Source organism: Gastrolobium bilobum, unplaced genomic scaffold (genome assembly GCF_033153095.1).
Source record: "Gastrolobium bilobum isolate Gb01-03AN ecotype WA unplaced genomic scaffold, APGP_CSIRO_Gbil_v1 utg19213, whole genome shotgun sequence".
NCBI lineage: Eukaryota > Viridiplantae > Streptophyta > Magnoliopsida > Fabales > Fabaceae > Gastrolobium > Gastrolobium bilobum.
The window spans coordinates 56644-64833 of NW_026898822.1; the positions used below are offsets into that span (position 1 = coordinate 56644).

The window sequence follows — 8190 nt, forward strand, 5'->3', positions numbered from 1 at the left end:
TTTTTTATACTAACCTAATTTTCACTCTCATTATCGCGCCCAGCCCACTCAAGCCATCAAGCAATCATTCTTCGTCATTCTCTTCGTTGAATCCATCTCAAAGCATTTCACCATCGTTTTCCCTTTCGATTTCTGCCATCTTTGAGCATTTCGTCTTTCTCTCTTGCTAAAGGTCTCTCTTCGTCTCTCGGTGATTCCCAGATATTGAAGGTCTCGAATTTCTCCATTGAAGGTCATCGTTCTCTTCATTCTCTTAGCGCGACCTCCATTTTCTCTGTCATTCTCTTTGTCGAAGCCATCTCAAAGCATTTCACCATCGTCTTCTTTTTCGATTTCTGCCATCTCCGAGCATTTCACATTTTTCTCTTGTTGAAGATCTCTCTTTGTCTCGATGGTTCCGAGCGGTTGAAGGTTTCAAATTTCATCGTTGAAGGTCATCTTTCTCATCATTCTCTTCACGCGACCTTCGTTTTCCACCATTCGACGGAGCCTAAGGCTGCCGATGGAGTCAACATCAACATTCGCGGCTCCAATTATTCTTTTGGATATGCAGAATTTTATACTACTTTAGTTTATTGGTTAAGCAGATTTTTTGAATACTTTTGTTCTATATTATGTTGTTTGGATATACATTGAATTTATAAATCTTTGTGAAAGTGGACAATTTTTTATGTGATCTTGGAGCTAGCATCAATGTCATACCACTCTCCATGATGAAGAAGCTGGGGATTACTGAAGTGAGGCCCACAAAGATGATAGTGCAACTGGCTGACCGCTTTTCAAAGCAAGCTTATGGCATCATTGAGGACATATTGGTAAAAGTAGACAAATTCATCATTCATGTTGATTTTGTCATCCTTGACATTGAAGAAGATGCCACAATTCCTATGATTTTTGGAAGACCCGTCTTGGCAACTTCAGGAGCACTGATTGATGTACTTAAAGGTGAGTTGATCTTACGGGTAGACGGAGAGCAAGCAATTTTCAAATTCTTTGACAAAGAAGTCCCCTCATCCGTAGCTCAACCGAAAGATCAAGTCTACTTTATTAGTGAAAAGAAAGGTAAGTCACATGGATATAGGCTAAGCCATCAATCAGGCACAGGTCATTTATCAACAAAATAATTTCAGGCTCAAGGGGCTAGCAATGGAAAAATTTATAAAGGTGGACTATTTTAGCCATAAGCTAACAAGAACAAAATGCCTTTATCATTTCAACCAATGCATGCATTATAGAGAAACAGATCAAGTTCTAGAGTGTTACAACAGCGAGGTCTCTCAACAAGAAAATCCAGTGTTTAAGCTCAAACCTCATAGCTATGGTATCAATATAGATTCAAGAAAATTGACCTCAAACATTATCAAAATTTCACAACATTAGATCAGACAAACAAGCAATCATGTAATCCAATTATACCTATGCAATGTTATGCCAGAATGTCATACAATATACTTCCAAGAATTTAGTCAAGCACATTAACTAGATAAGCACGTTTAAACCTGAGAATTACTTGAAAAATATATCAATATATATATATATATATATATATATATTTTAAAGATAAATAGAGCAACACCAAATAACTAACAAAAATAACTAAGAAAAATTAAAAGAGTTTAGAATATCTCCCCTGGCAAAAGAATTGCAGTTCCAAAGTGCTTTCCTAAAGCCTACCATTCCCAGATTTAAAGAATTGTTGTCCCCAACAATAGTCAAACCATAAGATGGATGAAAAACCTGCACAATGGAACAAACAGTGGCATATAGGATAAACTATAATGCGCACAAGAAAATATCAGAGTATTTGGGAAATATACCAACGCAAAGTAGCTAAATGACCCTAACATCAACCTAAGGTCATAATAAAACAACAAAAATACTAAAAAGAAAAACAAACTAATATACAATAACTCTCCGACAGCAAGGAGATTTAATCAATCCTCCATGTCATCCCCCTCAGCAGCATGGGATGACTCAGCAAATGGAGGATCTGGTGGTACTGGATGCATCGGTGCATGAGACCATCATTCCCAGATTTGATTCCAACCGTGAAGCCATGTGAGGAACTCTTTCAAGTATTATTTTTTCTAAAAGACAGAGTCTCGGTGTCTCTTCTGACAGATTCTCCTTTTAGCGGCCTTCACCCTCCGGTAATCCTCATACATCTTCCAACTAGTATCAAAGAGTTTCACCACTTCCTTTCTCATTGCCTTCTTCTTTGTAGGATTACGCCTCCCTTGAGGCTTCCTCATATGTTTGACATCATCCTCCATGAGAATTTTGTGGGTACAGAAAGAAGGATTTATGTCTTTTAAACCAGAAATTGACCACGCTATGGCAGTCTTATGTTCTTTCAGCACTTCTGTCAACTTCTTTTCCTGCTCAGAAGACAACCCCTTATTAATGATAATAGGGTAAGTCTCCTCATCACCTAAGAAGATGTATTTAAGAGTTTCAGGAAGCTCCTTTAACTTCACTTTTGGGGTACAATCTTCTTTGTCATCATCTTTCTTTTCAAGAACCTCAAATGCTACATTCTTTTCTTCCTTAAAAGGAATAGTATCACGCGCCTCAAATTCTTCACCAAGCTTTTGACTAGAAGATTTTTCTGCTTTCCCCACTTCCTTTAAAACATCAAGACTAAAACAATCGCCTTTGTCAGAAGATTGTTTCATAGAGTCAAAGACGTTGATGGTAATGGTCTCGTCATTCATCCTTAACTCAAGCTTCCCGTTTTCAACATCAATCATGGCCCGGGCAGTAGCCAAGAAAGGTCTACCCAGCAAAAGAGGCCTTTCAGTTCCCTCTTCCATGTCCAATACCACAAAATTTGCTGGGAAGATGAACTTGTCCACTTTCACAAGAACATCTTCAACAATACCACTCGGTCTCCTCAAAGATCTACAGCAAGTTGAAGCGAGATCATAGTGGGTTTCAATTCAGAAATTCTCAGAGATTTACAAACAGACAAGGGCATAAGATTTATACTTGCTCCAAGGTCACACAAGGCTCTGTCGACATCAGTATTACCAATAGCAATTGGTATGTTGAAGCTTCCTGGGTCACGAAGCTTTGGAGGAAACTTCTTCTATATTATAGCACTACACTCCTCAGTGAGTGTTACTGTCTAACATTCCTGCAACTTGTGTTTTCTTGATAAAAGGTCCTTCATAAACTTGGCATAATTGGGCATAATAGCCAAGGCTTCAGCAAATGGAAGATTAATGTGAAGCTTTTTAAAAATATCCAGGAACCTTCCATATTGTTGCTTCTGAGCATCCTGCTTGAATCTTTCAGGATAAGGTGCCATAGCTCTCACATAATTAGGACTCAACTCATGCTTCTTCTTTACAACTGGCTTCACCACTTCAACAGGTTTTTCAATTTCTTTTTCAGGCTCACCTACAGTATCTAGCTTTTCTTCAACCTCAGGAGATGGAAGTATTTTACCACTTATAGTTGTGATGGCCATACAATCTTCCTTCGGATTAGTAATTGTGTTACTAGGGAAAGTACCTGGAGTTCTATCAGCAATTTGTTTAGCGAGCTGGCCAATTTGATTCTCCAAATTTCTGATAGAAGCATTCGTGTTTTTGTTATTGGCCCTAGTCTCTTCCATGAAGGCATTGGAATGTTGAGCCATTTGTCTAACTAACCTCTCCAAATCAGAAGGCTCCTTGGTTTGGATTGGTGGAGGCTGCAAGTAGTTGTTTGATTGGAAATCAAGACCAGTTTCCTGCACCCTCCTCTGAAAATTATTACTTCCCGAAGGAAAATTCTGATTCCTTGGAATATTTTGTGGTGGAGGTCTTTGATCATACCAAACACCATTCACCTGCACTTGTTGGGGAGGATCAGAAGACAACAGGGAAGGACATTCATTAGACTCATGTTTGCCCTGGCAATATTCACACACTACCGCAACAGCTTTAGTTTGAACAGTAAAAAGTTGCATCTTATCAAGCCTCTCCGTCAAAGTTGCCATTTGCTGAGATAATAATTTATTTTCAGCTAGCATTGCATCATTACCTTCCAGCTGAAGGATACCTCTCTTAGGATTTGATGACAACACTTTATTTTCATTGGCAGCCATTCTCTCAATCAGCTCGAGAGTCTCGTTTGCCCTGAAAGTTTTAATAGTGCCACCTGCTGCACCATTCAACACCATCTGAACTTCAGGTTTACAACCGTTGAAAAAGATTCTCACCTGATTTCCAACAGTCAAGTTATAATGAGGACACCTCCTCATTAGATCCTTGAATCTGTTCCATGCTGCACACATAGTTTCACCCTCTGATTGAGTGAAATTGGTGATATCATTCACCATCTGGTTGTATCTCTCCATCGAGAAGAACTCAGCAAAGAACTTTTGTGACAGATCATCCCATGTAAGAATGCTTCTTACAGGTTGCCTCTCCAACCAATTAAGAGTCTTTCCCTTAACAACAAAAGGGAATAACCTCAACCGAATTGCATCATTAGACACCTGAGGGTGTTTGGTTGAGTCACAGATCATCAAGAATCTGTCAATGAATCTGTAAGGATCCTCAGTTTCCTATCCTCCAAACTGAGCTTTCTCCACCAATTGAATATTGGAAGACTTGAGCTCCCAATTGTTGTTGGCAACATTAGGCTGAACAATACTCGAGTTGGGCCTGCTGAAAGATGAAGTCAAAATTGTATCCATGAATGGATTATCTGCATCATTGTTTCCTGCCATGGTTTGTGCTTCTTCAAACAGAATTTCTAACTCGTTGAATGCAAGCTTCATCCAAGCAAGTTTTCTGTTTCCCTTTTCAGTCTTTGTAATCTCCAAATCAAGTGGAAATTCTGGAATTTTACCTCGCATACAGCTCAGAAAAGAGATTAGTAGCACTGTTCAAATAAAAATAAAATAAAATAAAAATATTCACAAAATTCAATCTTAAAATTCAAAATTATATGATATAAGAAATGCCAATCCCCGGCAACAGCGCCAAAAACTTGATGCTCACCGGCAAGTGTACCGATCGCACAAGTAATACAGTGATAAGAAAAGTATCGTCTCCACAGGGATTGTGATCGAATATCAAATAATTATCCTTTTAAGATGGAAAGAGTTCAAATAGGTGTGACAAATATTGTTGATTTGGGTAAAAATAAGAACTAAAGGTAACGACTTATTTTTGACTTTTTGTTTATGAGAAATAAAACAGAAATTGATTTTGTAAAATATGAGAAAGCATTGTAGCTAGAGTACACTCACCTTATGATCCTCACTTCTTACTTTGGATTGATTTACAATACTCATTTATATAATTACTCAGATAAATTATTATCTAAAATATTAATAGTTAACCCTCAATTCCTTACAAGGTTAACCCATTAATCCCAATTGGAACCCCAATTCCTTGCAATGTTCCTTATGGCATTAAGCAATGAACTCAATAATTTAAGCATCTGCAATTAAATATACATCTATTCCTAGCATGCATACAAATTGTTATCTTACCCCCTTTCAAGATCAAAACCTCAATATTTCTATCTAGGGTTCTAACCCTCAAACTATCCTCAACTATTAGATTCATCAATTCCAATAAAGAAGATATAAATTACGCACAGTGTAAAGATAAAGACAATTATATAAACGAATAATCATAAACCAATCCGTTGTAACAAGGGTTCACATAGGGTTTGTGACCCTAACTACAATAAAAAGAACTAGCCAACCATTATCATGGCTAAATATTCAATATTCAACATAAATTGATAAATGAAAAGGGGAAGAAGAAGATGAAATAGATCTCCAGAACCCTCTCTGAGCACTACCGTCGTCTCTCTTCAATAGAATAGGAATTGATCCCTAATTCTGTAAAAGGCATCCTATTTATACGCCTATTTTCCTTCTTCCAAAAATACCCTCGGACAACACGATGTATTTTTTTTCGCAAACCGGCGCAAGTTGGCGCCGGAGTGGCGCCACTTGGCGCCGTGCCTCTATCCAAATTGCAAAAGGCGGTCCTGAACTTCTCGTAAACCGGCGCGACTTGGCGTCGGTGTGGCACCACTTGGCGTCGTGTCCCTGTGAATTGCCTCAACACGTCATGAAAAGTACGCACACCGACGCGGGTTGGCGCCAGTGTGGCGCCAACTCGCGCCACTTCAAGGAAGATGCTGCAAAAATCGTAGAACGGCCCAAGTCTGCGCCATGGCGGCTCCAGTTCGCGCCATGTTGCTGGAATTTGTACTGTGCTACTCCTAAAACTGGATTGGTTTTGCCTTTTGTGTAGCATTTGAGGTAAACAATCGTCGTGCAATTTCTAGTTTTCGACATTTGTCTTCCTCGTCGCTGCCACATCCTTTCTATCTTTCCTTTGAAAGTGAATACATGGAAGAGCGCTTCGATATGCCACTTAGTTTGGAACTGGACAAGATTGATGGCTCAAGACATCTTTGGACAATCTACATCTCTCGGGAGCACTGTCATTTTTTGAAAACAGGAGCACATATCACATTTAAAGCTCGCCCGGGTTTGGAGATCATTGAATGGGGGTTACACATGGTAATGAAGGATGACATAAATATTTTGAAAATAAAGCATCCAAAACAACCTCGTCCTCTTTTGGATACACCCCATCTTTCCATTGATGATGATGTAGAAGAAAACAATAGCTCTGAGCCTGAAGTTCAACTTCCCTACAATTGGTTAGTTACTGAGGAAGAGGAAACAGAGAAATTTGAAGCAAAGGCAAATGAAAATAATCTCTCTAATTTAGGCCTTTATACAGGCCCCGCCACAGTGAAAGCAGACAATATCTTCCAGAGCCGTGAGGTAATTGTCATTCTAAAGCAATGATACATTATTAAGGGTTTAATAAAATTCATGTTGCAATGGAGAGAAAATAAACTAAAATGTCATGTAATTTTTTTTTTTAACAAAACCCAAAACGACGTGATTTAAGATATAGGACATAAGTTTATTGCTCTGGAAGAAATATTTTTTCCTGTTAACTAATAATTAATGATTACTAACAATAATTAATGGTATATCAATACGCCATCACCATTATCATTATTATTATTATTATTATTATTATTATTATTATTATAGTGCATGCAACTTCTGTACGCAATTTTATTCAGGGATTTTTTTGACTAATTAAAATGCTGACTCATCTTTAGTAATTTAATTATTGTTCAGATCTGTGACTAATTATGTTGATTCCCTACACAGAGAAAACTAAAATATGAAATTACATTGCAGATTGGCTCGTTATCAAAAGAATTGGGAGTTGTTTTATCTAATTACTCTAGAAATAACTACGGAGGCATGTCAGAATTGACTATCACGTAGGCTTTTTTTCGGTAGATACTATCACGTAGTTTAATTGTAAAGTAATCCGACATACCTTATGTGAGAAGATAGTAAACATACTTGTGGATGCATAGGCTCAAGCTGGAATAAGCTTTGTATTACTTAAGTGATGTTTATTTGTTGTTTATCTTAGTGTAAGTTGTTTTCAAAAATTACTTGTTGATAGCTCTCAAAAGTGGAGGAGAGCTATCTTGTGTGTTTTAGTATTAATTCTCCGATATTTTGTTGTTGTTTTCGTCAATTACACCCAAATATATATGTAGCCAGGAGCACTTTCTATACATTTTGGGCAGGAGAAACGTACTATAGATGCATTTAGGGTGTGACTGGGTGTAAAACGACCCAATTTTATTAATTTTGGACTTAACTTGTTTTTGCATTTCAGGGGACCCAAGTCCAATCAAGTGAGGTCCAACATGAATCTGATGCTAATTTGAAGGAGAAAAGAAAAGAAAAAGACGAAAAAGATAACAAGGAGACAAAAACTGGAAAAGGTAGAAAAAGCATTACTACGCATATTGTCCTTGCTGGGAAAAGAAGCACAACAACTGCAAAAGAAGAAGACAAGCTGAAAAATGAAATTGCAACACAACAACACCAGAATTTCAATAAAATAGAAGAAAAGCAAGAAAGAAACACATTAAGGAATGAGCTGGGATGGCCTATGATACGAAGATGGAAAGAAAAATGAATAGTGCTCCTCATGGCCCAAGGATTTTGAGGTCGTTTGTTTCAACTTTAAAAAAAAGTAACTTTTATCACTTCTTTATTTTAAAAGTACTTTTTATAAAAGTTAAAGTTATTTATATTTTTATAAAAATATTTAGTTTTTAAAA

General features: G+C 37.4%; 1 non-coding gene across 1 annotated transcript; it reads left to right on the forward strand.

Moving 5' to 3' along the window:
• Window positions 1-4223: 4223 nt before the first annotated feature.
• LOC133284424 (small nucleolar RNA R71) lies at window positions 4224-4329 on the forward strand. Its single transcript, XR_009747898.1, has one exon. It is a non-coding gene; the product is annotated as a small nucleolar RNA R71 (small nucleolar RNA).
• Window positions 4330-8190: the final 3861 nt, after the last annotated feature.